Genomic DNA, 13482 nt, shown 5'->3' on the forward strand with positions numbered 1-13482 from the left:
GGATATCACATCTCATGCTAAAGGAAGGGTCTCAGGTTTGGTAGAAGCATTGAGATATCACGTCTCTGCTATCGGAAGGGTCTCAGGATTTGAATGGCAAGGAGTTGGATATCACATCTCATGCCATAGGAAGGGTCTCAGGTTTGGTATAAGCATTGAGATATCACATCTCTGCTATCGGAAGGGTCTCAGGATTGGAATGGGAAGGAGTTGGATATTCCCATCTCATGTTATAGGAAGGGTCTCAGGTTTGGTATTAGAAGCATTGAGATATCACATCTCATGCTATAGGAAGGGTCTCAGGATTGGAATGGGAAGGACTTGGATATCACATCTCATGCTATAGGGAGGGTCTCAAGTTTGATATTAGAAGCTTTGAGATATCACATCTCATGATATCGGAAGGGTCTCAGGATTGGAATGGGAAGGAGTTGGATATCACATCTCATGATAAAGGAAGGGTCTAAGGTTTGGAAGGGGAAGGATTTGGATATCACATCTCATGTTATATTACGGGTCTCAGGTTTGGTATTAGAAGCATTGAGATATCAAGTCTCAGAGTATAGGAAGGGTCTCAGAATTGGAATGGGAAGGAGTTGGATATCACATCTGTTAGGAAAGATTTCGTTATTGTAGGGAACTTTCCTTCCATGTGGCAACCCCTAAACTTTTTGCTATTGTTTTCAACCTGTTTTCTTGACTTTGCCAGAGAAGTGCAGCCTTCTGCTGTACTCCTCTGGGCTTTCGCTCCTTTCTTACGGGGAAACTGACATGCCCTTAAGACAGTCAGTACCGGGGAACGCTGTTTCCCGTAGTTTCTTTTATCGTGTCGCCATTTTAGTGCAACACGACACAAGAGGGCACTGTAAGCTAAGTTACAGCTCTCTTGGGTCTCTAGCCTTCTACAGACCCTAGACACTCTTATAGGATGGTTTTTGGATCGGTGCAAGTCATTCAGGGACTGGGCTGGTGGCAGCGATCATTTGGTTTATTTTGAGCTCCTTTTGCCGTTCTGAGCACCTTTTTGCCGCGAACACAAAAGGGTGGCCCGGCTACCCAAAATGGCCGGACCACGAGGCTCCTTTGTCTCGTCCACTGTCCGTCTTGCTCCCTTTACCTTCCCCCGGGTCAGGCGACCCGGGGCCTTCCTTATTTGGGCATGTAGTTTCCCGCGAAACACGGTTGCTTTCGCGGGCTTCTACATGTCGTTTGAGTGCCCCCAGGATGTGGGCTGGGCTGTCTGGTCCCAATACACATCCTGGGTGCCAGAGAGTCTAGGGTGGTGTGAATGCCTGGGACCACTGTGGTCCGTGATTGGTCCACGTATGGTATGTGTGTTGATGAGCGGATCTCCCATTGGCTCCCCTCCGTTTTGGCGCGAAGGGAACCGTGGATAAGAGGGAGCTGGAAACACCACTACCATGTCGATCTCCTGAGTTCTTGCGAACCCAGGGATACAGGAGCCAAGTATCCTGCGAACACGAGGCTGGACCGAGGAATCACTGGTGACCCCCTGAAGAACTTCTGCTCCTCATTGCTGTCGTCCGGTGAAGCCCTTTCCACCTAAGATCGAACAAGAAGGCCTGTACTGGCGCTTCGACCTATTGGAATAGCAGGACCAGCTATTCCCGGCACCTTCATCAACTCCTGCTGTAAGCCTTCGGAAGTGTCTCTGGGCCATCCAGTTGACTGACCAGCTTACTAAGGAGGCCTGCTCTGTAATCGCCGACAGGTTGGGTGGTATTCTGAGTCCGGGGCACGCTCACACGCTTCGTTTGCTTAGCAGTCCTAAGCTAGAGGTGAGCGGTGCTCGTTTGGCTTGAATACACCCGGCCGTTCCGTTGCCCTGCGGTGGCGACAAAACTGTGCTTGTTTCTTCGATCGGGACGTCTTTTTACTCTGCACGACGACGAGACGTTCCCTGCTCTTCAGAACCTGCCAGAAGCTGCATCTATCGAGGAGGAGCTCGGGCCTGCTTGCTTCGGGGACCGGTGAGTAGATTAGCTAGGATCTGGTCGCCCTCCTGCAGTGCCCCTTGCTTTTCCCCGCTGTGAATACAGCACCCCTTGTCCGTACTCGCGCCCTGCTTCTGCCTCACAGTGGAGGCTGCGCTAGAGTCGCGGACCGTGTTCTCCTTCATTAGAGCTCCCTACAGAGCTGTTCAACGTCCTCCGAAGAGCTTCACCTTCTGCCCATTGGCACCGGCGTGTGCAGGTACTTTTGAGCGCTAGGCTCCACTCTTCGTAGGGATTGGACTACCATCTAGTTAGGGGCCTCAGAAGGCGGACATATCACACGCATTGGTTCGCACTGCCTGTTTTCCTTCCCCTGCAGGTGGATAACATATTTCGTGCTGCTAATGCTGTGAAACTGTGTATTCTGTATATATATTGGGTGGATAGTGTATGTGTTGGTTTAATATCGTTGTATATTGCTGCTTTTACTGTAGTTATTAGTTTCAAGGCCTTATAATAAATGTGTATCTATTTTTGATATAAACAACTGTTTGGAGTAGTTTGTAAGCGCTCTTGCTTTGTGTGCTCATTGCGGGCTTTCAGTCACCCTCACCCCTCTTGAGACCTAGTCTTGACCGCCGCGATCGCTACCTTGATTGGTCTGGCTTGTCCAGAGGTTACCCTGTTCCAAGTAATTAGGTTGGCCTTCTGAACCTCTGCGCCACCAGGACAGAGTTCAGAAATCCGTCTTAACAACATCTCAAGCTATAGGAAGGGTCTAAGGATTGGAATGGGAAGGACTTGGATATCACATCTCAAGCTATAGGAAGGGTCTAAGGATTGGAATGGGAAGGACTTGGATATCACATCTCATGCTATAGGAAGGCTCTCAGGTTTGGAAGGGGAAGGATTTGGATATCACATCTCATGTTATAGGAAGGATCTCAGGTTTGGTATTAGAAGCATTGAGATATCACATCTCATGCTATCGGAAGGATCTCAGGTTTGGTATTAGAAGCATTGAGATATCACATCTCATGCTATCGGAAGTGTCTCAGGATTGGAATGGGAAGGAGCTGGATATCACATCTCATGCTAAAGGAAGGGTCTCAGGTTTGGAACGGGAAGGAGTTGGATATCACATCTCATGTTATAGGAAGGGTCTCAGGTTTGGTATAAACATTGAGATATCACATCTCTGCTATAGGAAGTGTCTCAGGATTGGAATGGGAAGGACTTGGATATCACATCTCATGCTATAGGTAGGGTCTCAAGTTTGTTATTAGAAGCATTGAGATATCACATCTCATGCTATAGGAAGGGTCTGAGGATTGGAATGGGAAGGAGTTGGATATCACATCTCATGCTATGGGAAGGGTCTCAGGTTTGTTATAAGCAGTGAGATATCACATCTCATGCTATAGGAAGTGTCTCAGGATTGGAATGGGAAGGAGTTGGATATCACATCTCATGTTATAGGAAGGATCTCAGGTTTGGTATAAGCATTGAGATATCACATCTCTGCTATCGGAAGGGTCTCAGGATTGGAATGGGAAGGAGTTGGATATTCCCATCTCATGTTATAGGAAGGGTCTCAGGTTTGGTATTAGAAACATTGAGATATCACATCTCATGCTATAGGAAGGGTCTCAGGAGTGGAATGGGAAGGACTTGGATATAACATCTCATGCTATAGGGAGGGTCTCAAGTTTGATATTAGAAGCTTTGAGATATCACATCTCATGATATCGGAAGGGTCTCAGGATTGGAATGGGAAGGAGTTGGATATCACATCTCATGATAAAGTAAGGGTCTAAGGTTTGGAAGGGGAAGGATTTGGATATCACATCTCATGTTATATTACGGGTCTCAGGTTTGGTATTAGAAGCATTGAGATATCAAGTCTCATAGTATAGGAAGGGTCTCAGAATTGGAATGGGAAGGAGTTGGATATCACATCTCAAGCTATAGGAAGGGTCTCAGGATTGGAATGGGAAGGACTTGGATATCACATCTCATGCTATAGGAAGGCTCTCAGGTTTGGAAGGGGAAAGAGTTGGATATCACATTTCATGTTAGAGGTAGGATCTCAGGTTTGGTATTAGAGGCATTGAGATATCACATGTCATGCTATCAGAAGGGTCTCAGGAATGGAATGGGAAGGAGTTGGATATCACATTTCATGCTAAAGGGAGGGTCTCAGGTTTGGAAGGGGAAGGATTTGGATATCACATCTCATGTTATAGGAAGGATCTCAGGTTTGGTATTAGAAGCATTGAGATATCACATCTCATGCTATCGGAAGGATCTCAGGTTTGGTATTAGAAGCATTGAGATATCACATCTCATGCTATCAGAAGAGTCTCAGGATTGGAATAGGAAGGAGTTGGATATCACATCTCATGCTAAAGGGAGGGTCTCAGGTTTGGAAGGGGAAGGATTTGGATATCACATCTCATGTTATCGGAAGGATCTCACGTTTGGTATTAGAAGTATTGAGATATCATATCTCATGCTATAGGAAGGGTCTCAGGATCGGAATGGGAAGGAGTTGGATATCACATCTCATGCTATAGGGAGGGTCTCAGGATTGGAATGGGAAGGACTTAGATATCACATATCATGCTATAGGGAGGGTCTCAGTTTTGATATTAGAAGCATTGAGATATCACATCTCATGCTATCGGAAGTGTCTCAGGATTGGAATGGGAAGGAGCTGGATATCACATCTCATGCTAAAGGAAGGGTCTCAGGTTTGGAACGGGAAGGATTTGGATATCCCATCTCATGTTATAGGACGGGTCTCAGGTTTGTTATTAGAATCATTGAGATATCATATTGCATGCTGTAGGAAGGGTCTAAGGGTTGGAATGTGAAGGACTTGGATATCACATCTCATGCTATAGATATGCTCTTAGGTTTGGAAAGGGAAGGAGTTGGATATCACATTTCATGTTAGAGGAAGGATCTCAGGTTTGGTATTAGAAGCATTGAGATATCACATCTCATGCTATAGGAAGGGTCTCAGGATTGGAATGGGAAGCAGTTGGATATCACATCTCATGCTATAGGAAGGGTCTTAGGTTTGGTATAAGCATTGAGATATCACATCTCATGCTATAGGACGGGTCTCAGGATTGGAATGGAAGGAGTTGGATATCACATCTCATGTTATAGGAAGGATCTCAGGTTTGGTATTAGAAGCATTGAGACATCACATCTCATGCTATAGGAAGGGTCTCAGGGTTGGAATGGGAAGGAGTTGGATATCACATCTCATCCAATAGGAAGGGTCTCAGGTTTGGAATGGGAAGGAATTGGATATCACATCTCATGTTATAGGAAGGATCTCAGGTTTGGTATTAGAAGCATTGTGATATCACATCTCATGCTATAGGAAGGGTCTCAGGATTGGAATGTGAAGGATTTGGATATCACATCTCATGCTAAAGGAAGGGTCTCAGGTTTGGTAGAAGCATTGAGATATCACGTCTCTGCTATCGGAAGGGTCTCAGGATTGGATTGGGAAGGAGTTGGATATCCCTTCTCATGCTATAGGAAGGGTCTCAGGATTTGAATGGCAAGGAGTTGGATATCACATCTCATGCCATAGGAAGGGTCTCAGGTTTGGTATAAGCATTGAGATATCACATCTCTGCTATCGGAAGGGTCTCAGGATTGGATTGGGAAGGAGTTGGATATCCCTTCTCATGCTATAGGAAGGGTCTCAGGATTTGAATGGCAAGGAGTTGGATATCACATCTCATCCAATAGGAAGGGTCTCAGGTTTGGAATGGGAAGGAATTGGATATCACATCTCATGTTATAGGAAGGATCTCAGGTTTGGTATTAGAAGCATTGTGATATCACATCTCATGCTATAGGAAGGGTCTCAGGATTGGAATGTGAAGGATTTGGATATCACATCTCATGCTAAAGGAAGGGTCTCAGGTTTGGTAGAAGCATTGAGATATCACGTCTCTGCTATCGGAAGGGTCTCAGGATTGGATTGGGAAGGAGTTGGATATCCCTTCTCATGCCATAGGAAGGGTCTCAGGATTTGAATGGCAAGGAGTTGGATATCACATCTCATGCCATAGGAAGGGTCTCAGGTTTGGTATAAGCATTGAGATATCACATCTCTGCTATCGGAAGGGTCTCAGGTTGGAATGGGAAGGAGTTGGATATCACATCTCATGTTATAAGAAGGGTCTCAGGATTGGAATGGGAAGGATTTGGATATCACATCTCTTGCTATAGGAAGGGTCTCAGGATTGGAATGGGTAGGAGTTGGATATTACTTTCTTGCTATAGGAAGGGTCTCATGTTTGGAATGGGAAGGAGTTGGATATCACATATGCTATAGTTCGTGTCTCAGGTTTGGAACGGGAAGGAGTTGGATATCACATCTCATGTTATAGGAAGGGTCTCAGGTTTGGTATAAGCATTGAGATATCACATCTCTGCTATCGGAAGCGGCTCAGGATTGGAATGGGAAGGAGTTGGATATCCCATCTCATGTTATAGGAAGAGTCTCTGGTTTGGTATTAGAATCATTGAGATATCACATCGCATGCTGTAGGAAGGGTCTAAGGATTGGAATGGGATGGACTTGGATATCACATCTCATGCTATAGGTAGGCTCTCAGGTTTGGTATAAGCATTGAGATATCACATCTCATCCTATAGGAAGGGTCTCAGGATTGGAATGGGAAGGAATTGGATATCACATCTCATGCTATAGGAAGGGTCTCAGATTTGGTATAAGCATTGCGATATCACATCTCATGCTAAAGGAAGGGTCTCAGGATTGGAATGGGAAGGAGTTGTATATGACATCTCAGGCCATAGGAAGGTTCTCAGGTTTGGTATAAGCATTGAGATATCACATCTCTGCTATCGGAAAGTTCTCAGGATTGGAATGGGAAGGAGTTTGATATCACATCTCATGCCATAGTATGGGTCTCAGGTTTGGTAGAAGCATTGGGATATCACATCTCATGCTATCGGAAGGGTATCAGTATTGGACTTGGAAGAAGTTGGATATCCCATCTCATGCTATAGGAAGGGTCTCAGGTTGGAATGGGAAGGAGTTGGATATCACATTTCATGTTATAGGAAGGGTTTCAGGATTGAATGGGAAGGACTTGGATATCATATCTCATGCTATAGGACGGGTCTCAGGTTTGTTATTAGAATCATTGAGATATCATATTGCATGCTGTAGGAAGGGTCTAAGGATTGGAATGGGAAGGACCTGGATATCACATCTCATGCTATAGATAGGCTCTTAGGTTTGGAAAGGGAAGGAGTTGGATATCACATTTCATGTTAGAGGAAGGATCTCAGGTTTGGTATTAGAAGCATTGAGATATCACATCTCATGCTATTGGAAGGGTCTCAGGATTGGAATGGGAAGTAGTTGGATATCACATCTCATGCTATAGGAAGGGTCTCAGGTTTGGTATAAGCATTGAGATATCACATTCCATGCTATAGGACGGGTCTCAGGATTGGAATGGAAGGAGTTGGATATCACATCTCATGTTATAGGAAGGATCTCAGGTTTGGTATTAGAAGCATTGAGACATCACATCTCATGCTATAGGAAGGGTCTCAGGGTTGGAATGGGAAGGAGTTGGATATCACAACTCATCCAATAGGAAGGGTCTCAGGTTTGGAATGGGAAGGAATTGGATATCACATCTCATGTTATAGGAAGGATCTCAGGTTTGGTATTAGAAGCATTGAGATATCACATCTCATGCTATAGGAAGGGTCTCAGGATTGGAATGTGAAGGATTTGGATATCACATCTCATGCTAAAGGAAGGGTCTCAGGTTTGGTAGAAGCATTGAGATATCACGTCTCTGCTATCGGAAGGGTCTCAGGATTTGAATGGCAAGGAGTTGGATATCACATCTCATGCCATAGGAAGGGTCTCAGGTTTGGTATAAGCATTGAGATATCACATCTCTGCTATCGGAAGGGTCTCAGGATTGGAATGGGAAGGAGTTGGATATTCCCATCTCATGTTATAGGAAGGGTCTCAGGTTTGGTATTAGAAGCATTGAGATATCACATCTCATGCTATAGGAAGGGTCTCAGGATTGGAATGGGAAGGACTTGGATATCACATCTCATGCTATAGGGAGGGTCTCAAGTTTGATATTAGAAGCTTTGAGATATCACATCTCATGATATCGGAAGGGTCTCAGGATTGGAATGGGAAGGAGTTGGATATCACATCTCATGATAAAGGAAGGGTCTAAGGTTTGGAAGGGGAAGGATTTGGATATCACATCTCATGTTATATTACGGGTCTCAGGTTTGGTATTAGAAGCATTGAGATATCAAGTCTCAGAGTATAGGAAGGGTCTCAGAATTGGAATGGGAAGGAGTTGGATATCACATCTCAAGCTATAGGAAGGGTCTAAGGATTGGAATGGGAAGGACTTGGATATCACATCTCAAGCTATAGGAAGGGTCTAAGGATTGGAATGGGAAGGACTTGGATATCACATCTCATGCTATAGGAAGGCTCTCAGGTTTGGAAGGGGAAGGATTTGGATATCACATCTCATGTTATAGGAAGGATCTCAGGTTTGGTATTAGAAGCATTGAGATATCACATCTCATGCTATCGGAAGGATCTCAGGTTTGGTATTAGAAGCATTGAGATATCACATCTCATGCTATCAGAAGGGTCTCAGGATTGGAATGGGAAGGAGTTGGATATCACATCTCATGCTAAAGGGAGGGTCTCAGGTTTGGAAGGGGAAGGACTTGGATATCACATCTCATGCTATAGGTAGGGTCTCAAGTTTGATATTAGAAGCATTGAGATATCACATCTCATGCTATAGGAAGGGTCTGAGGATTGGAATGGGAAGGAGTTGGATATCACATCTCATGCTATGGGAAGGGTCTCAGGTTTGGTATAAGCAGTGAGATATCACATCTCATGCTATAGGAAGTGTCTCAGGATTGGAATGGGAAGGAGTTGGATATCACATCTCATGTTATAGGAAGGATCTCAGGTTTGGTATAAGCATTGAGATATCACATCTCTGCTATCGGAAGGGTCTCAGGATTGGAATGGGAAGGAGTTGGATATTCCCATCTCATGTTATAGGAAGGGTCTCATGTTTGGTATTAGAAGCATTGAGATATCACATCTCATGCTATAGGAAGGGTCTCAGGATTGGAATGGGAAGGACTTGGATATCACATCTCATGCTATAGGGAGGGTCTCAAGTTTGATATTAGAAGCTTTGAGATATCACATCTCATGATATCGGAAGGGTCTCAGGATTGGAATGGGAAGGAGTTGGATATCACATCTCATGATAAAGGAAGGGTCTAAGGTTTGGAAGGGGAAGGATTTGGATATCACATCTCATGTTATATTTCGGGTCTCACGTTTGGTATTAGAAGCATTGAGATATCAAGTCTCATAGTATAGGAAGGGTCTCAGAATTGGAATGGGAAGGAGTTGGATATCACATCTCAAGCTATAGGAAGGGTCTCAGGATTGGAATGGGAAGGACTTGGATATCACATCTCATGCTATAGGAAGGCTCTCAGGTTTGGAAGGGGAAAGAGTTGGATATCAGATTTCATGTTAGAGGTAGGATCTCAGGTTTGGTATTAGAGGCATTGAGATATCACATCTCATGCTATCAGAAGGGTCTCAGGAATGGAATGGGAAGGAGTTGGATATCACATCTCATGCTAAAGGGAGGGTCTCAGGTTTGGAAGGGGAAGGATTTGGATATCACATCTCATGTTATAGGAAGGATCTCAGGTTTGGTATTAGAAGCATTGAGATATCACATCTCATGCTATCGGAAGGATCTCAGGTTTGGTATTAGAAGCATTTAGATATCACATCTCATGCTATCAGAAGAGTCTCAGGATTGGAATAGGAAGGAGTTGGATATCACATCTCATGCTAAAGGGAGGGTCTCAGGTTTGGAAGGGGAAGGATTTGGATATCACATCTCATGTTATCGGAAGGATCTCACGTTTGGTATTAGAAGTATTGAGATATCATATCTCATGCTATAGGAAGGGTCTCAGGATTGGAATGGGAAGAAGTTGGATATCACATCTCATGCTATAGGGAGGGTCTCAGGATTGGAATGGGAAGGACTTAGATATCACATATCATGCTATAGGGAGGGTCTCAGTTTTGATATTAGAAGCATTGAGATATCACATCTCATGCTATCGGAAGTGTCTCAGGATTGGAATGGGAAGGTGCTGGATATCACATCTCATGCTAAAGGAAGGGTCTCAGGTTTGGAACGGGAAGGATTTGGATATCACATCTCATGTTATAGGAAGGGTCTCAGGTTTGGTATAAGCATTGAGATATCACATCTCTGCTATCGGAAGTGTCTCAGGATTGGAATGGGAAGGAGTTGGATATCCCATCTCATGTTATAGGACGGGTCTCAGGTTTGTTATTAGAATCATTGAGATATCATATTGCATGCTGTAAGAAGGGTCTAAGGGTTGGAATGGGAAGGACTTGGATATCACATCTCATGCTATAGATAGGCTCTTAGGTTTGGAAAGGGAAGGAGTTGGATATCACATTTCATGTTAGAGGAAGGATCTCAGGTTTGGTATTAGAAGCATTGAGATATCACATCTCATGCTATAGGAAGGGTCTCAGGATTGGAATGGGAAGCAGTTGGATATCACATCTCATGCTATAGGAAGGGTCTCAGGTTTGGTATAAGCATTGAGATATCACATCTCATGCTATAGGACGGGTCTCAGGATTGGAATGGAAGGAGTTGGATATCACATCTCATGTTATAGGAAGGATCTCAGGTTTGGTATTAGAAGCATTGAGACATCACATCTCATGCTATAGGAAGGGTCTCAGGGTTGGAATGGGAAGGAGTTGGATATCACATCTCATCCAATAGGAAGGGTCTCAGGTTTGGAATGGGAAGGAATTGGATATCACATCTCATGTTATAGGAAGGATCTCAGGTTTGGTATTAGAAGCATTGAGATATCACATCTCATGCTATAGTAAGGGTCTCAGGATTGGAATGTGAAGGATTTGGATATCACATCTCATGCTAAAGGAAGGGTCTCAGGTTTGGTAGAAGCATTGAGATATCACGTCTCTGCTATCGGAAGGGTCTCAGGATTGGATTGGGAAGGAGTTGGATATCACATCTCATGCCATAGGAAGGGTCTCAGGTTTGGTATAAGCATTGAGATATCACATCTCTGCTATCGGAAGGGTCTCAGGATTGGATTGGGAAGGAGTTGGATATCCCTTCTCATGCTATAGGAAGTGTCTCAGGTTGGAATGGGAAGGAGTTGGATATCACATCTCATGTTATAGGAAGGGTCTCAGGATTGGAATGGGAAGGATTTGGATATCACATCTCTTGCTATAGGAAGGGTCTCAGGATTGGAATGGGTAGGAGTTGGATATTACTTTCTTGCTATAGGAAGGGTCTCATGTTTGGAATGGGAAGGAGTTGGATATCACATATGCTATAGTTAGTGTCTCAGGTTTGGAACGGGAAGGAGTTGGATATCACATCTCATGTTATAGGAAGGGTCTCAGGTTTGGTATGAGCATTGAGATATCACATCTCTGCTATCGGAAGCGGCTCAGGATTGGAATGGGAAGGAGTTGGATATCCCATCTCATGTTATAGGACGGGTCTCAGGTTTTTTATTAAAATCATTGAGATATCATATTGCATGCTGTAGGAAGGGTCTAAGGATTGGAATGGGAAGGACTTGGATATCACATCTCATGCTATAGATAGGCTCTCAGGTTTGGAAAGTGAAGGAGTTGGATATCACATTTCATGTTAGATGAAGGATCTCATGTTTGGTATTAGAGGCATTGAGATATCACATCTCAGGCTATAGGAAGGGTCTCAGGATTGGAATGGGAAGGAGTTGGATATCACATCTCATGCTATAGGAAGGGTCTCAGGTTTTGTTATAAGCATTGAGATATCACATCTCATGCTATAGGAAGGGTCTCAGGATTGGAATGGAAGGAGTTGGATATCACATCTCATGTTATAGGAAGGATCTCAGGTTTGGTATTAGAAGCATTGAGACATCACATCTCATTCTATAGGAAGGGTCTCAGGATTGGAATGGGAAGGAGTTGGATATCACATCTCATGCTATAGGAAGGGTCTCAGGATTGGAATGGGAAGGAGTTGTATATGACATCTCATGCCGTAGGGAGGGTCTCAGGTTTGGTATAAACATTGAGATATCACATCTCTGCTATCGAAAGGGAATCAGGATTGGAATGGGAAGGAGTTGGATATCCCATCTCATGTTATAGGAAGAGTCTCAGGTTTGGTATTAGAAGCATTGAGATATCACATCTCATGCTATAGGAAGTGTCTCAGGATTGGAATGGGAAGGACTTGGGTATCACATCTCATGCTATTGGGAGGGTCTCAAGTTTGATATTAGAAGCATTGAGATATCACATCTCATGCTATAGGAAGGGTCTCAGGTTTGGTATAAGCAGTGAGATATCACATCTCATGCTATAGGAAGTGTCTCAGGATTGGAATGGGAAGGAGTTGGATATCACATCTCATGTTATAGGAAGGATCTCAGGTTTGGTATAAGCATTGAGATATCACATCTCTGCTATCGGAAGGGTCTCAGGATTGGAATGGGAAGGAGTTGGATATTCCCATCTCATGTTATAGGAAGGGTCTCAGGTTTGGTATTAGAAGCATTGAGATATCACATCTCATGCTATAGGAAGGGTCTCAGGATTGGAATGGGAAGGACTTGGATATCACATCTCTTGCTATAGGGAGGGTCTCAAGTTTGATATTAGAAGCATTGAGGTATCACATTTCATGATATCGGAAGGGTCTCAAGATTGGAATGGGAAGGAGTTGGATATCACATCTCAAGCTATAGGAAGGGTCTCAGGATTAGAATGGGAAGGAGTTTGATATCACATCTCATGCCATAGTATGGGTCTCAGGTTTGGTAGAAGCATTGGGATATCACATCTCATGTTATCGGAAGGGTATCGGGATTGGATTTGGAAGGAGTTGGATATCCCATCTCATGCTATAGGAAGGGTCTCAGGTTGGAATGGGAAGGAGTTGGATATCACATCTCATGTTATAGGAAGGGTCTCAGGATTGGAATGGGAAGGACTTGGATATCACATCTCATGCTATAGGAAGGCTCTCAGGTTTGCAAGTGGAAAGAGTTGGATATCACATTTCATGCTATCAGAAGGATCTCAGGTTTGGTATCGAAGCATTGAGATATCATATCTTATGCTATCAGAAGAGTCTCAGGATTGGAATGGGAAGGAGTTGGATATCACATCTCATGCTAAAGGGAGGGTCTCAGGTTTGGAAGATAAGGATTTGGATATCACATCTCATGTTATAGGAAGGATCTCAGGTTTGGTATTAGAAGTATTGAGATATCACATCTCATGCTATCGGAAGGATCTCAGGTTTGGTATAGAAGCATTGAGATA

The sequence above is a fragment of the Ambystoma mexicanum genome, chromosome 13, assembly GCF_040938575.1.
Source record: "Ambystoma mexicanum isolate Mex_15411 chromosome 13, UKY_AmexF1_1, whole genome shotgun sequence".
Taxonomy (NCBI): Eukaryota; Metazoa; Chordata; class Amphibia; order Caudata; family Ambystomatidae; genus Ambystoma; species Ambystoma mexicanum.